This window comes from Notolepis coatsorum, assembly GCF_963971535.1.
Source record: "Notolepis coatsorum genome assembly, chromosome: 11".
Lineage (NCBI taxonomy): Eukaryota > Metazoa > Chordata > Actinopteri > Aulopiformes > Paralepididae > Notolepis > Notolepis coatsorum.
This window is the reverse complement of record NC_140175.1, coordinates 128,689,629-128,706,329: the sequence shown is the minus strand read 5'-3', so window position 1 is coordinate 128,706,329 and position 16,701 is coordinate 128,689,629.

Here is a 16,701-nt window from a genome sequence, read left to right as displayed (position 1 = left end):
TCAGGTGACGATACCACATTGTGTCCATTGTGAAGATTCCAGGATATTATGATGTCACAGTTGGGGGTGGGGCTGAGTGGATCTACTATGTAAGCTGAACAAATTCTGACCAGACACAACACCTGCTTTGTGGAGGACAGAAGAGTCCTGCCAAAAGCCATATGGGAAGAGGAGCAACTTGTCATCTTTTGGTTAAGTCATTATCATTACCCTAACTTTAGCATTGACTTGACATCTGATATCAGTAAAGTGCTACTTGTTGGGGTAGTTCTGTTTGACACATGCTACTTTGGAGGAAAAACAAGATCAGGTTTGCTGGAAACACACTCTGATGATCACTGCCAAATCTGATTTCAGTGAGAATTACACTTCAACTTTAGCAACTCTCTTTCACCAAGTAATAGAAAGTGCTATCAAGTTGGGGTATATTTCTCACCTAACTGACCACAGATTTTTGAAGATGATTTATTCTCAACACAACTTTCTAAAGGTGTGATGTGTCACTAATATTACCCTAAGATAAGCATTGGCTCCTCTGAATTCAGTAAGTGCTTCTTGTTGGGGTAGTTTTGCTGACTTTAGCACATTGAAAGGCTCCATGATGAATACTTGCAATTGATGAAACTAATATCAGGATCACCTTGAATAAAGCCCCATTTCACTGTTCTATTTCAATAGTTAATTATTCACTTAGACTTCCAGTAAGCAATAATAGTCACACTTCAACTTTAGCAACTGTCTTTTACCCTGTCATAAGAAAGTGCTATCAAGTTGTGGTATGACTCTTCATTGAATGAAAGCAAAGCAGCTTTAACATATGAAATTACCCCGATGGCAACCCTAACCAAAGCATTTCCCAGTTCCCTTGTAGAAAGTGCATTTTGTTGGGGTAGCTATTGAATGGCAACTTCCCCATGTTGTTTTGAAACATCTTTGTCTAGAAAATCAAGTGGTTTCTAAGCCTTTAGGTGGCAGTGTTTTGCATAAAGAAGAGTGCTGGACCACTCACCAAGAACAGGAATTGATGGTGTTGATGGGCCAATCATCAGGTGACGATACCACATTGTGTCCATTGTGAAGATTCCAGGATATTATGATGTCACAGTTGGGGGTGGGGCTGAGTGGATCTACTATGTAAGCTGAACAAATTCTGACCAGACACAACACCTGCTTTGTGGAGGACAGAAGAGTCCTGCCAAAAGCCATATGGGAAGAGGAGCAACTTGTCATCTTTTGGTTAAGTCATTATCATTACCCTAACTTTAGCATTGACTTGACATCTGATATCAGTAAAGTGCTACTTGTTGGGGTAGTTCTGTTTGACACATGCTACTTTGGAGGAAAAACAAGATCAGGTTTGCTGGAAACACACTCTGATGATCACTGCCAAATCTGATTTCAGTGAGAATTACACTTCAACTTTAGCAACTCTCTTTCACCAAGTAATAGAAAGTGCTATCAAGTTGGGGTATATTTCTCACCTAACTGACCACAGATTTTTGAAGATGATTTATTCTCAACACAACTTTCTAAAGGTGTGATGTGTCACTAATATTACCCTAAGATAAGCATTGGCTCCTCTGAATTCAGTAAGTGCTTCTTGTTGGGGTAGTTTTGCTGACTTTAGCACATTGAAAGGCTCCATGATGAATACTTGCAATTGATGAAACTAATATCAGGATCACCTTGAATAAAGCCCCATTTCACTGTTCTATTTCAATAGTTAATTATTCACTTAGACTTCCAGTAAGCAATAATAGTCACACTTCAACTTTAGCAACTGTCTTTTACCCTGTCATAAGAAAGTGCTATCAAGTTGTGGTATGACTCTTCATTGAATGAAAGCAAAGCAGCTTTAACATATGAAATTACCCCGATGGCAACCCTAACCAAAGCATTTCCCAGTTCCCTTGTAGAAAGTGCATTTTGTTGGGGTAGCTATTGAATGGCAACTTCCCCATGTTGTTTTGAAACATCTTTGTCTAGAAAATCAAGTGGTTTCTAAGCCTTTAGGTGGCAGTGTTTTGCATAAAGAAGAGTGCTGGACCACTCACCAAGAACAGGAATTGATGGTGTTGATGGGCCAATCATCAGGTGACGATACCACATTGTGTCCATTGTGAAGATTCCAGGATATTATGATGTCACAGTTGGGGGTGGGGCTGAGTGGATCTACTATGTAAGCTGAACAAATTCTGACCAGACACAACACCTGCTTTGTGGAGGACAGAAGAGTCCTGCCAAAAGCCATATGGGAAGAGGAGCAACTTGTCATCTTTTGGTTAAGTCATTATCATTACCCTAACTTTAGCATTGACTTGACATCTGATATCAGTAAAGTGCTACTTGTTGGGGTAGTTCTGTTTGACACATGCTACTTTGGAGGAAAAACAAGATCAGGTTTGCTGGAAACACACTCTGATGATCACTGCCAAATCTGATTTCAGTGAGAATTACACTTCAACTTTAGCAACTCTCTTTCACCAAGTAATAGAAAGTGCTATCAAGTTGGGGTATATTTCTCACCTAACTGACCACAGATTTTTGAAGATGATTTATTCTCAACACAACTTTCTAAAGGTGTGATGTGTCACTAATATTACCCTAAGATAAGCATTGGCTCCTCTGAATTCAGTAAGTGCTTCTTGTTGGGGTAGTTTTGCTGACTTATTATGCCGGCAGCAGGTATAGTGAAATTCCCAGGGTTGGTTTGCCCCAGCGTCTGTGTGAATGGGACTACCTGGCATTGCAGCACAAAGGTGTGATGCTTTGTAATGTAATTCTGTGGTGGTTAGTTTGTAGGTAATATCATAACCACAACTATTTTCATAACTAATGATGTGGTTCATTCTGTAGTGGTTAGCTTGTAGGTAATATCATAACCACAAGTGATGACGTGGTTCATTCTGTAGTGGTTAGCTTGTAGGTAATATCATTACCACAACTATTTTCATAAGTGATGATGTGGTTCATTCTGTAGTGGTCAGCTTGTAGGTAATAGCATAACTATTTTCATAAGTGGAGCGCTGCCCCATGACACTATCCTGTGCCACCAACACACAGGAATATGGCCCTGTCTAGCGACCAGTTGTCACATGAAAGGTGGTAACAAAGACTGATAATAATAATGATAACAATAATAATGATAATAGGCTACATGTTTTAGGTCCAATTAATATAATATGCAATGTGAGAAGATGCAATCTTTATCTTAGAGAGATTTTGTATAAAGCTCACGGTACCTCACCTGGCTGCCCTGGACTCGTACATCAGTCTCCAGAACAAACCACAAAACGCGGGATAAAGGCATTTTTGGCAGATGGAAATGTAGAAATGTACCCACCCCAGTTAGGACAGCCGAAACCCGTCCAATCTTTCGCCGTCGACTAAAGACGCACTTCTTCAACCATTATCTGAAATAATAATAATAAAAATATATATATAAATAAATAAATAATTCAAATCTAACCCTAACTAACCTCACTGTCATGCACTTGTCCTAATAAACTAACCTACACTGTAGCACTCAACACTTTGATGAACATTGTTACTCAGCTGATAGAGTTGTGCCCTTCCTGATGACTTGTCGTACAGAACTTGTAAGTCGCTTTGGATAAAAGCGTTAGCTAAAAGCGTTAGCTAAATGACTAAATGTAAATGTAGGCTACATGACATGACATTTAATGGTGGCAGAGGTAATGCCTGGCATGCACTAGAAGATATTCCATGTTTATCACCTCGTGCTTCCCTCCTTGGAGACCTGTTTCAGAACCACAACCCGAGATGCTTCTATCCACCTACGACTCAGGAACATGGCGTTCTGTCTGAATCTACACACAGTGGTGGCATTGTGCCATCTTTGCTGGGTTCAGTGTAAATAAGCAAAGCCGGCAGAATGAGGGGTCTTCTTTGCTGCATTATTATTTATTGCATTTCTGTGTAAAAAAGGCTTGTGTCTATCACTATCAGAGAGCATTAAAACGCTCTGAGGTCAACATAATTTCTTCCTATTTTGGTTGTAATTGGGTAATGGTAGATGTATAACCTGAACACTGTACTTATCTGTTTTCAGGAAACACTGGGCTATATAAATATGTATGCTGTGATGCAGTGGCCGCTGCTGACCAATTTTTTTGGTGAAGCACAAATTATTATATTATATATTAAATTATATTTTTAAAACATCCCCCACTGTGTGTGTCAGTGGTCAGTGGACACAGATGAAAACATATTAACATTAGGTGACGGCGCACCTGACCAGACACAGATGCAAAAGATTACATATTCGGTGACGGCACACCAGACCAGACAGATGAAAACATATTAGGTGATGCGTGACGGCACACCTAACCGGGCACAGATCAAAACATATTAGGTGACAGCTCACCTGACCAGATCAAAACATATTAGGTGACAGCGCACCTGACCAGATCAAAACATATTAGGTAACAGCCCACCTGACCAGATCAAAACATATTAGGTAACAGCCCACCTGACCAGATCAAAACATATTAGGTGACAGCGCACCTGACCAGATCAAAACAAATTAGGTGACAGCGCACCTGACCAGATCAAAACATATTAGGTGAAGGTAACACAGACTCATACCCCCCGACACTCAACTAACCGCCTCGGACAGTCCTTCATACCAGCGGCCATCAGGCTCCACAACAGTGGGCAGGGACTGCTGCCAGACATCAACCTAGAACTAATAGGAACCCAAGTAGGACAATAACACTATACCTTATGCATACTGCACCTTATGTGGATACTGTGATACTGTGAATAATGTATATTTCAGTTAGTTAGATAGTAAATTATAACACTACCTTATGCATACTGCAGATTATGTGACACTGTGAATACTGTGAATATATATTTCAGTTAGTTAGATAGTAAATTATATTGACCCATTTGTTTACACTGCTTGTGTTTTTTTCACTACCTGTACCCCCCCTCCTTCCCCCATGCTGCTATGATGCCTGAATTTCCCCAAGGGGATCAATAAAGGAATATCTTATCTTATCTTAAAAGGAAAGATGAAATTACGTACATGGGTTCCATCCTAGAGGCAAATTTTTCCTGTGACAAAATGCGATCCAATGTAAAGTCAATGTTGAAGTTGGTAAGTCAACCAACGAACTAGATTCCTGTACCAGATCTCCTCTCTGGTAAACAAGAATACCTTGAAGACTCTAACAGGAGCACTCATTCAAGGGTACTACAACTATGCTTGCACCTCATTGTACCAAAGCACCTCAAATACCATGTGCATGTCAAAATACTTCCCAAAGGTCAGTGAATACCATGACTGGAGGTACCAAGTAATAGAAAGTGCTATCAAGTTGGGGTATATTTCTCACCTAACTGACCACAGATTTTTGAATATGATTTATTCTCAACACAACTTTCTAAAGGTGTGATGTGTCACTAATATTACCCTAAGATAAGCATTGGCTCCTCTGAATTCAGTAAGTGCTTCTTGTTGGGGTAGTTTTGCTGACTTTAGCACATTGAAAGGCTCCATGATGAATACTTGCAATTGATGAAACTAATATCAGGATCACCTTGAATAAAGCCCCATTTCACTGTTCTACTCAATAGTTAATTATTCACTTAGACTTCCAGTAAGCAATAAGAGTCACACTTCAACTTTAGCAACTGTCTTTTACCCTGTCATGAGAAAGTGCTATCAAGTTGGGGTATGACTCTTCATTGAATGAAAGCAGTTTTAACATATGAAATTACCCCGATGGCAACCCTAACCAAAGCATTTCCCAGTTCCCTTGTAGAAAGTGCATTTTGTTGGGGTAGCTATTGAATGGCAACTTCCCCCATGTTGTTTTGAAACATCTTTGTCTAGAAAATCAAGTGGTTTCTAAGCCTTTAGGTGGCAGTGTTTTGCATAAAGAAGAGTGCTGGACCACTCACCAAGAACAGGAATTGATGGTGTTGATGGGCCAATCATCAGGTGACGATACCACATTGTGTCCATTGTGAAGATTCCAGGATATTATGATGTCACAGTTGGGGGTGGGGCTGAGTGGATCTACTATGTAAGCTGAACAAATTCTGACCAGACACAACACCTGCTTTGTGGAGGACAGAAGAGTCCTGCCAAAAGCCATATGGGAAGAGGAGCAACTTGTCATCTTTTGGTTAAGTCATTATCATTACCCTAACTTTAGCATTGACTTGACATCTGATATCAGTAAAGTGCTACTTGTTGGGGTAGTTCTGTTTGACACATGCTACTTTGGAGGAAAAACAAGATCAGGTTTGCTGGAAACACACTCTGATGATCACTGCCAAATCTGATTTCAGTGAGAATTACACTTCAACTTTAGCAACTCTCTTTCACCAAGTAATAGAAAGTGCTATCAAGTTGGGGTATATTTCTCACCTAACTGACCACAGATTTTTGAAGATGATTTATTCTCAACACAACTTTCTAAAGGTGTGATGTGTCACTAATATTACCCTAAGATAAGCATTGGCTCCTCTGAATTCAGTAAGTGCTTCTTGTTGGGGTAGTTTTGCTGACTTTAGCACATTGAAAGGCTCCATGATGAATACTTGCAATTGATGAAACTAATATCAGGATCACCTTGAATAAAGCCCCATTTCACTGTTCTATTTCAATAGTTAATTATTCACTTAGACTTCCAGTAAGCAATAATAGTCACACTTCAACTTTAGCAACTGTCTTTTACCCTGTCATAAGAAAGTGCTATCAAGTTGTGGTATGACTCTTCATTGAATGAAAGCAAAGCAGCTTTAACATATGAAATTACCCCGATGGCAACCCTAACCAAAGCATTTCCCAGTTCCCTTGTAGAAAGTGCATTTTGTTGGGGTAGCTATTGAATGGCAACTTCCCCATGTTGTTTTGAAACATCTTTGTCTAGAAAATCAAGTGGTTTCTAAGCCTTTAGGTGGCAGTGTTTTGCATAAAGAAGAGTGCTGGACCACTCACCAAGAACAGGAATTGATGGTGTTGATGGGCCAATCATCAGGTGACGATACCACATTGTGTCCATTGTGAAGATTCCAGGATATTATGATGTCACAGTTGGGGGTGGGGCTGAGTGGATCTACTATGTAAGCTGAACAAATTCTGACCAGACACAACACCTGCTTTGTGGAGGACAGAAGAGTCCTGCCAAAAGCCATATGGGAAGAGGAGAAACTTGTCATCTTTTGGTTAAGTCGTTATCATTACCCTAACTTTAGCATTGACTTGACATCTGATATCAGTAAAGTGCTACTTGTTGGGGTAGTTCTGTTTGACACATGCTACTTTGGAGGAAAAACAAGATCAGGTTTGCTGGAAACACACTCTGATGATCACTGCCAAATCTGATTTCAGTGAGAATTACACTTCAACTTTAGCAACTCTCTTTCACCAAGTAATAGAAAGTGCTATCAAGTTGGGGTATATTTCTCACCTAACTGACCACAGATTTTTGAAGATGATTTATTCTCAACACAACTTTCTAAAGGTGTGATGTGTCACTAATATTACCCTAAGATAAGCATTGGCTCCTCTGAATTCAGTAAGTGCTTCTTGTTGGGGTAGTTTTGCTGACTTTAGCACATTGAAAGGCTCCATGATGAATACTTGCAATTGATGAAACTAATATCAGGATCACCTTGAATAAAGCCCCATTTCACTGTTCTATTTCAATAGTTAATTATTCACTTAGACTTCCAGTAAGCAATAATAGTCACACTTCAACTTTAGCAACTGTCTTTTACCCTGTCATAAGAAAGTGCTATCAAGTTGTGGTATGACTCTTCATTGAATGAAAGCAAAGCAGCTTTAACATATGAAATTACCCCGATGGCAACCCTAACCAAAGCATTTCCCAGTTCCCTTGTAGAAAGTGCATTTTGTTGGGGTAGCTATTGAATGGCAACTTCCCCATGTTGTTTTGAAACATCTTTGTCTAGAAAATCAAGTGGTTTCTAAGCCTTTAGGTGGCAGTGTTTTGCATAAAGAAGAGTGCTGGACCACTCACCAAGAACAGGAATTGATGGTGTTGATGGGCCAATCATCAGGTGACGATACCACATTGTGTCCATTGTGAAGATTCCAGGATATTATGATGTCACAGTTGGGGGTGGGGCTGAGTGGATCTACTATGTAAGCTGAACAAATTCTGACCAGACACAACACCTGCTTTGTGGAGGACAGAAGAGTCCTGCCAAAAGCCATATGGGAAGAGGAGCAACTTGTCATCTTTTGGTTAAGTCATTATCATTACCCTAACTTTAGCATTGACTTGACATCTGATATCAGTAAAGTGCTACTTGTTGGGGTAGTTCTGTTTGACACATGCTACTTTGGAGGAAAAACAAGATCAGGTTTGCTGGAAACACACTCTGATGATCACTGCCAAATCTGATTTCAGTGAGAATTACACTTCAACTTTAGCAACTCTCTTTCACCAAGTAATAGAAAGTGCTATCAAGTTGGGGTATATTTCTCACCTAACTGACCACAGATTTTTGAAGATGATTTATTCTCAACACAACTTTCTAAAGGTGTGATGTGTCACTAATATTACCCTAAGATAAGCATTGGCTCCTCTGAATTCAGTAAGTGCTTCTTGTTGGGGTAGTTTTGCTGACTTTAGCACATTGAAAGGCTCCATGATGAATACTTGCAATTGATGAAACTAATATCAGGATCACCTTGAATAAAGCCCCATTTCACTGTTCTATTTCAATAGTTAATTATTCACTTAGACTTCCAGTAAGCAATAATAGTCACACTTCAACTTTAGCAACTGTCTTTTACCCTGTCATAAGAAAGTGCTATCAAGTTGTGGTATGACTCTTCATTGAATGAAAGCAAAGCAGCTTTAACATATGAAATTACCCCGATGGCAACCCTAACCAAAGCATTTCCCAGTTCCCTTGTAGAAAGTGCATTTTGTTGGGGTAGCTATTGAATGGCAACTTCCCCATGTTGTTTTGAAACATCTTTGTCTAGAAAATCAAGTGGTTTCTAAGCCTTTAGGTGGCAGTGTTTTGCATAAAGAAGAGTGCTGGACCACTCACCAAGAACAGGAATTGATGGTGTTGATGGGCCAATCATCAGGTGACGATACCACATTGTGTCCATTGTGAAGATTCCAGGATATTATGATGTCACAGTTGGGGGTGGGGCTGAGTGGATCTACTATGTAAGCTGAACAAATTCTGACCAGACACAACACCTGCTTTGTGGAGGACAGAAGAGTCCTGCCAAAAGCCATATGGGAAGAGGAGCAACTTGTCATCTTTTGGTTAAGTCATTATCATTACCCTAACTTTAGCATTGACTTGACATCTGATATCAGTAAAGTGCTACTTGTTGGGGTAGTTCTGTTTGACACATGCTACTTTGGAGGAAAAACAAGATCAGGTTTGCTGGAAACACACTCTGATGATCACTGCCAAATCTGATTTCAGTGAGAATTACACTTCAACTTTAGCAACTCTCTTTCACCAAGTAATAGAAAGTGCTATCAAGTTGGGGTATATTTCTCACCTAACTGACCACAGATTTTTGAAGATGATTTATTCTCAACACAACTTTCTAAAGGTGTGATGTGTCACTAATATTACCCTAAGATAAGCATTGGCTCCTCTGAATTCAGTAAGTGCTTCTTGTTGGGGTAGTTTTGCTGACTTATTATGCCGGCAGCAGGTATAGTGAAATTCCCAGGGTTGGTTTGCCCCAGCGTCTGTGTGAATGGGACTACCTGGCATTGCAGCACAAAGGTGTGATGCTTTGTAATGTAATTCTGTGGTGGTTAGTTTGTAGGTAATATCATAACCACAACTATTTTCATAACTAATGATGTGGTTCATTCTGTAGTGGTTAGCTTGTAGGTAATATCATAACCACAAGTGATGACGTGGTTCATTCTGTAGTGGTTAGCTTGTAGGTAATATCATTACCACAACTATTTTCATAAGTGATGATGTGGTTCATTCTGTAGTGGTCAGCTTGTAGGTAATAGCATAACTATTTTCATAAGTGGAGCGCTGCCCCATGACACTATCCTGTGCCACCAACACACAGGAATATGGCCCTGTCTAGCGACCAGTTGTCACATGAAAGGTGGTAACAAAGACTGATAATAATAATGATAACAATAATAATGATAATAGGCTACATGTTTTAGGTCCAATTAATATAATATGCAATGTGAGAAGATGCAATCTTTATCTTAGAGAGATTTTGTATAAAGCTCACGGTACCTCACCTGGCTGCCCTGGACTCGTACATCAGTCTCCAGAACAAACCACAAAACGCGGGATAAAGGCATTTTTGGCAGATGGAAATGTAGAAATGTACCCACCCCAGTTAGGACAGCCGAAACCCGTCCAATCTTTCGCCGTCGACTAAAGACGCACTTCTTCAACCATTATCTGAAATAATAATAATAAAAATATATATATAAATAAATAAATAATTCAAATCTAACCCTAACTAACCTCACTGTCATGCACTTGTCCTAATAAACTAACCTACACTGTAGCACTCAACACTTTGATGAACATTGTTACTCAGCTGATAGAGTTGTGCCCTTCCTGATGACTTGTCGTACAGAACTTGTAAGTCGCTTTGGATAAAAGCGTTAGCTAAAAGCGTTAGCTAAATGACTAAATGTAAATGTAGGCTACATGACATGACATTTAATGGTGGCAGAGGTAATGCCTGGCATGCACTAGAAGATATTCCATGTTTATCACCTCGTGCTTCCCTCCTTGGAGACCTGTTTCAGAACCACAACCCGAGATGCTTCTATCCACCTACGACTCAGGAACATGGCGTTCTGTCTGAATCTACACACAGTGGTGGCATTGTGCCATCTTTGCTGGGTTCAGTGTAAATAAGCAAAGCCGGCAGAATGAGGGGTCTTCTTTGCTGCATTATTATTTATTGCATTTCTGTGTAAAAAAGGCTTGTGTCTATCACTATCAGAGAGCATTAAAACGCTCTGAGGTCAACATAATTTCTTCCTATTTTGGTTGTAATTGGGTAATGGTAGATGTATAACCTGAACACTGTACTTATCTGTTTTCAGGAAACACTGGGCTATATAAATATGTATGCTGTGATGCAGTGGCCGCTGCTGACCAATTTTTTTGGTGAAGCACAAATTATTATATTATATATTAAATTATATTTTTAAAACATCCCCCACTGTGTGTGTCAGTGGTCAGTGGACACAGATGAAAACATATTAACATTAGGTGACGGCGCACCTGACCAGACACAGATGCAAAAGATTACATATTCGGTGACGGCACACCAGACCAGACAGATGAAAACATATTAGGTGATGCGTGACGGCACACCTAACCGGGCACAGATCAAAACATATTAGGTGACAGCTCACCTGACCAGATCAAAACATATTAGGTGACAGCGCACCTGACCAGATCAAAACATATTAGGTAACAGCCCACCTGACCAGATCAAAACATATTAGGTAACAGCCCACCTGACCAGATCAAAACATATTAGGTGACAGCGCACCTGACCAGATCAAAACAAATTAGGTGACAGCGCACCTGACCAGATCAAAACATATTAGGTGAAGGTAACACAGACTCATACCCCCCGACACTCAACTAACCGCCTCGGACAGTCCTTCATACCAGCGGCCATCAGGCTCCACAACAGTGGGCAGGGACTGCTGCCAGACATCAACCTAGAACTAATAGGAACCCAAGTAGGACAATAACACTATACCTTATGCATACTGCACCTTATGTGGATACTGTGATACTGTGAATAATGTATATTTCAGTTAGTTAGATAGTAAATTATAACACTACCTTATGCATACTGCAGATTATGTGACACTGTGAATACTGTGAATATATATTTCAGTTAGTTAGATAGTAAATTATATTGACCCATTTGTTTACACTGCTTGTGTTTTTTTCACTACCTGTACCCCCCCTCCTTCCCCCATGCTGCTATGATGCCTGAATTTCCCCAAGGGGATCAATAAAGGAATATCTTATCTTATCTTAAAAGGAAAGATGAAATTACGTACATGGGTTCCATCCTAGAGGCAAATTTTTCCTGTGACAAAATGCGATCCAATGTAAAGTCAATGTTGAAGTTGGTAAGTCAACCAACGAACTAGATTCCTGTACCAGATCTCCTCTCTGGTAAACAAGAATACCTTGAAGACTCTAACAGGAGCACTCATTCAAGGGTACTACAACTATGCTTGCACCTCATTGTACCAAAGCACCTCAAATACCATGTGCATGTCAAAATACTTCCCAAAGGTCAGTGAATACCATGACTGGAGGTACCAAGTAATAGAAAGTGCTATCAAGTTGGGGTATATTTCTCACCTAACTGACCACAGATTTTTGAATATGATTTATTCTCAACACAACTTTCTAAAGGTGTGATGTGTCACTAATATTACCCTAAGATAAGCATTGGCTCCTCTGAATTCAGTAAGTGCTTCTTGTTGGGGTAGTTTTGCTGACTTTAGCACATTGAAAGGCTCCATGATGAATACTTGCAATTGATGAAACTAATATCAGGATCACCTTGAATAAAGCCCCATTTCACTGTTCTACTCAATAGTTAATTATTCACTTAGACTTCCAGTAAGCAATAAGAGTCACACTTCAACTTTAGCAACTGTCTTTTACCCTGTCATGAGAAAGTGCTATCAAGTTGGGGTATGACTCTTCATTGAATGAAAGCAGTTTTAACATATGAAATTACCCCGATGGCAACCCTAACCAAAGCATTTCCCAGTTCCCTTGTAGAAAGTGCATTTTGTTGGGGTAGCTATTGAATGGCAACTTCCCCCATGTTGTTTTGAAACATCTTTGTCTAGAAAATCAAGTGGTTTCTAAGCCTTTAGGTGGCAGTGTTTTGCATAAAGAAGAGTGCTGGACCACTCACCAAGAACAGGAATTGATGGTGTTGATGGGCCAATCATCAGGTGACGATACCACATTGTGTCCATTGTGAAGATTCCAGGATATTATGATGTCACAGTTGGGGGTGGGGCTGAGTGGATCTACTATGTAAGCTGAACAAATTCTGACCAGACACAACACCTGCTTTGTGGAGGACAGAAGAGTCCTGCCAAAAGCCATATGGGAAGAGGAGCAACTTGTCATCTTTTGGTTAAGTCATTATCATTACCCTAACTTTAGCATTGACTTGACATCTGATATCAGTAAAGTGCTACTTGTTGGGGTAGTTCTGTTTGACACATGCTACTTTGGAGGAAAAACAAGATCAGGTTTGCTGGAAACACACTCTGATGATCACTGCCAAATCTGATTTCAGTGAGAATTACACTTCAACTTTAGCAACTCTCTTTCACCAAGTAATAGAAAGTGCTATCAAGTTGGGGTATATTTCTCACCTAACTGACCACAGATTTTTGAAGATGATTTATTCTCAACACAACTTTCTAAAGGTGTGATGTGTCACTAATATTACCCTAAGATAAGCATTGGCTCCTCTGAATTCAGTAAGTGCTTCTTGTTGGGGTAGTTTTGCTGACTTTAGCACATTGAAAGGCTCCATGATGAATACTTGCAATTGATGAAACTAATATCAGGATCACCTTGAATAAAGCCCCATTTCACTGTTCTATTTCAATAGTTAATTATTCACTTAGACTTCCAGTAAGCAATAATAGTCACACTTCAACTTTAGCAACTGTCTTTTACCCTGTCATAAGAAAGTGCTATCAAGTTGTGGTATGACTCTTCATTGAATGAAAGCAAAGCAGCTTTAACATATGAAATTACCCCGATGGCAACCCTAACCAAAGCATTTCCCAGTTCCCTTGTAGAAAGTGCATTTTGTTGGGGTAGCTATTGAATGGCAACTTCCCCATGTTGTTTTGAAACATCTTTGTCTAGAAAATCAAGTGGTTTCTAAGCCTTTAGGTGGCAGTGTTTTGCATAAAGAAGAGTGCTGGACCACTCACCAAGAACAGGAATTGATGGTGTTGATGGGCCAATCATCAGGTGACGATACCACATTGTGTCCATTGTGAAGATTCCAGGATATTATGATGTCACAGTTGGGGGTGGGGCTGAGTGGATCTACTATGTAAGCTGAACAAATTCTGACCAGACACAACACCTGCTTTGTGGAGGACAGAAGAGTCCTGCCAAAAGCCATATGGGAAGAGGAGCAACTTGTCATCTTTTGGTTAAGTCATTATCATTACCCTAACTTTAGCATTGACTTGACATCTGATATCAGTAAAGTGCTACTTGTTGGGGTAGTTCTGTTTGACACATGCTACTTTGGAGGAAAAACAAGATCAGGTTTGCTGGAAACACACTCTGATGATCACTGCCAAATCTGATTTCAGTGAGAATTACACTTCAACTTTAGCAACTCTCTTTCACCAAGTAATAGAAAGTGCTATCAAGTTGGGGTATATTTCTCACCTAACTGACCACAGATTTTTGAAGATGATTTATTCTCAACACAACTTTCTAAAGGTGTGATGTGTCACTAATATTACCCTAAGATAAGCATTGGCTCCTCTGAATTCAGTAAGTATTTCTTGTTGGGGTAGTTTTGCTGACTTTAGCACATTGAAAGGCTCCATGATGAATACTTGCAATTGATGAAACTAATATCAGGATCACCTTGAATAAAGCCCCATTTCACTGTTCTATTTCAATAGTTAATTATTCACTTAGACTTCCAGTAAGCAATAAGAGTCACACTTCAACTTTAGCAACTGTCTTCTACCCTGTCATAAGAAAGTGCTATCAAGTTGGGGTATGACTCTTCATTGAATGAAAGCAAAGCAGCTTTAACATATGAAATTACCCCGATGGCAACCCTAACCAAAGCATTTCCCAGTTCCCTTGTAGAAAGTGCATTTTGTTGGGGTAGCTATTGAATGGCAACTTCCCCATGTTGTTTTGAAACATCTTTGTCTAGAAAATCAAGTGCTCTCTAAGCCTTTAGGTGGCAGTGTTTTGCATAAAGAAGAGTGCTGGACCACTCACCAAGAACAGGAATTGATGGTGTTGATGGGCCAATCATCAGGTGACGATACCACATTGTGTCCACTGTGAAGATTCCAGGATATTATGATGTCACAGTTGGGGGTGGGGCTGAGTGGATCTACTATGTAAGCTGAACAAATTCTGACCAGACACAACACTTGCTTTGTGGAGAACAGAAGAGTCCTGCCAAAAGCCATATGGGAAGAGGAGCAACTTGTCATCTTTTGGTTAAGTCATTATCATTACCCTAACTTTAGCATTGACTTGACATCTGATATCAGTAAAGTGCTACTTGTTGGGGTAGTTCTGTTTGACACATGCTACTTTGGAGGAAAAACAAGATCAGGTTTGCTGGAAACACACTCTGATGATCACTGCCAAATCTGATTTCAGTGAGAATTACACTTCAACTTTAGCAACTCTCTTTCACCAAGTAATAGAAAGTGCTATCAAGTTGGGGTATATTTCTCACCTAACTGACCACAGATTTTTGAAGATGATTTATTCTCAACACAACTTTCTAAAGGTGTGATGTGTCACTAATATTACCCTAAGATAAGCATTGGCTCCTCTGAATTCAGTAAGTGCTTCTTGTTGGGGTAGTTTTGCTGACTTTAGCACATTGAAAGGCTCCATGATGAATACTTGCAATTGATGAAACTAATATCAGGATCACCTTGAATAAAGCCCCATTTCACTGTTCTATTTCAATAGTTAATTATTCACTTAGACTTCCAGTAAGCAATAAGAGTCACACTTCAACTTTAGCAACTGTCTTCTACCCTGTCATAAGAAAGTGCTATCAAGTTGGGGTATGACTCTTCATTGAATGAAAGCAAAGCAGCTTTAACATATGAAATTACCCCGATGGCAACCCTAACCAAAGCATTTCCCAGTTCCCTTGTAGAAAGTGCATTTTGTTGGGGTAGCTATTGAATGGCAACTTCCCCATGTTGTTTTGAAACATCTTTGTCTAGAAAATCAAGTGCTCTCTAAGCCTTTAGGTGGCAGTGTTTTGCATAAAGAAGAGTGCTGGACCACTCACCAAGAACAGGAATTGATGGTGTTGATGGGCCAATCATCAGGTGACGATACCACATTGTGTCCACTGTGAAGATTCCAGGATATTATGATGTCACAGTTGGGGGTGGGGCTGAGTGGATCTACTATGTAAGCTGAACAAATTCTGACCAGACACAACACTTGCTTTGTGGAGGACAGAAGAGTCCTGCCAAAAGCCATATGGGAAGAGGAGCAACTTGTCATCTTTTGGTTAAGTCATTATCATTACCCTAACTTTAGCATTGACTTGACATCTGATATCAGTAAAGTGCTACTTGTTGGGGTAGTTCTGTTTGACACATGCTACTTTGGAGGAAAAACAAGATCAGGTTTGCTGGAAACACACTCTGATGATCACTGCCAAATCTGATTTCAGTGAGAATTACACTTCAACTTTAGCAACTCTCTTTCACCAAGTAATAGAAAGTGCTATCAAGTTGGGGTATATTTCTCACCTAACTGACCACAGATTTTTGAAGATGATTTATTCTCAACACAACTTTCTAAAGGTGTGATGTGTCACTAATATTACCCTAAGATAAGCATTGGCTCCTCTGAATTCAGTAAGTGCTTCTTGTTGGGGTAGTTTTGCTGACTTTAGCACAT